At 40.0% G+C, this 1,672-nt stretch overlaps 1 pseudogene; it reads left to right on the top strand.

Annotated features, from left to right (window-relative positions):
* Positions 1-436: 436 nt before the first annotated feature.
* LOC129399787 (high mobility group protein B1-like) lies at positions 437-1,038 on the top strand (annotated as a pseudogene).
* Positions 1,039-1,672: the final 634 nt, after the last annotated feature.

Here is a 1,672-nt window from a genome sequence, read left to right as displayed (position 1 = left end):
CAGTGAGGCTCAGGAGTTACTCCTGGCTCTGCACTCAAGTATTCCTCCTGGCGGTGTTTGGGGGACCATATTGGTTCGATGCTGGTGATCAAACCTGGGTTGGCTGCATGCAAGGCAAGTGCTTACTCACTTACTCACTGTAGTATCACTCCAGCCCCATTGTTGATATCTTTGTTGTTTCCACTCTGCAGAAGCTCATGTTCATTTTTGAACACATATTTCCTCTCTTTCTCTTCCGTCACATATAAGTAATTTTCATTCAATAAAAGCTATTGTACTTCACTTTAAAATAAGGGAATCTGGGATACTAGTGCTGGGAAATGTACACTGGTGGAGGAAGGTGTGTTGGAATATTGTATGACTGAAACCCAATCATGAACAGCTTTGTAATAGTCTATCTCACAGTGATTCAATTTTAAAAATACTGAGAGACAAAATGCCATTCTATGTATTCTTTGTGCAAATTTGCCAGGAGAAGCACAAGAAGCAGCATTCAGATGCTTTTATCAACTTTTCAGAATTTTCTATAAAGGGCTTTGAAAGTGGAAAAGACAATATCTGCTAAAGAGAATGTGAATACATGGCAAAGACTATCAAAGGCTGTTATGAAAGAGAAATGAAAATTTAGCTCCCTCCTAAAGGGGAAACAAAAAATAAGTTCAGGGACCCAGTGCACCCAAGAACCTTCCTTCAAAATTTTTATTGTTTTGTTCTGAGTATCGCCTCAAAATCAAAGGAGAACTTCCTGGTATTGCCATTGGTGATATTGCAAACAAAACATAACGCAACAAAAAACAAAAAATGGGGAAACAGGGAGTGATGGGGATCAACACTGCTGCAGATGAAAAGCGGTCTTCTGATAGTAAGGTTGCTAAGCTGAAGGGAAAACATGAGAAGGATATTGCTACATAGCAAGCTAAAGGAAAGCCTTATGTGGCCAAAAAGGAGTTATGAAAGCTGAAAAAGCAAGAAAAAGATGGAAGATACAAAGGTGAGGAGGATGAAAAGAATGAGGAAGAGGAAGAATATGATGAATAAGTCCTTGAGAGCACAGAGGGGTTTTTTGTTTGTTACAAAGCATTTAACACCCCCATACAATTCACTCCTTTTAAAGGAAATCATTAGCTCTAGATTACAGAAATGAAAATATCAGGGAAGAAGAGAAATGGGAGAAATGACAAGAGGTCGAGAAGTAACACAAGGGCAGGCTCTCAGGGGTATTAGACTCATTTGTGGTGTAGATATGAGGTATCTTTATATATCTAAGCCACCAGAGGAGCTAAAGAGTACAGGATTTAAAGCATTTATTTAGCACAAAGCCAGTGTGGCTTCAATCCCTGGCACCATGTAGTCCCCTAAGCAATGCCTAGAGTAATGCCTAATGCCTGTATACAGCTTAGTATACCCCCAAACCAGGAGGGCATCTTGGGTTATTGGTGGAAAGATGTGGTCACTGGTGGTGGGACTGGAATTGGAACGTTGTGTGTCTGAAACTTTTGTCAACAACTCTGTAAACACTGCTGTCTAATTTTTTTTTAAATTTAAATGCAGGACTATAAGATACATTTTTAGAACTGGGCCAGTAGTAAAGCAGGTAAGGCCTTGCAAGCAGCCAAACTGGATACAGGGACCTGGCATTCTATATGACCTTTCATGCACCACCAGGAGTAAT

Source organism: Sorex araneus, chromosome X (genome assembly GCF_027595985.1).
Source record: "Sorex araneus isolate mSorAra2 chromosome X, mSorAra2.pri, whole genome shotgun sequence".
Taxonomy (NCBI): Eukaryota; Metazoa; Chordata; class Mammalia; order Eulipotyphla; family Soricidae; genus Sorex; species Sorex araneus.
Note: the sequence above shows the minus strand (reverse complement) of the source record. Positions and strands in the feature narration are given on the sequence as shown.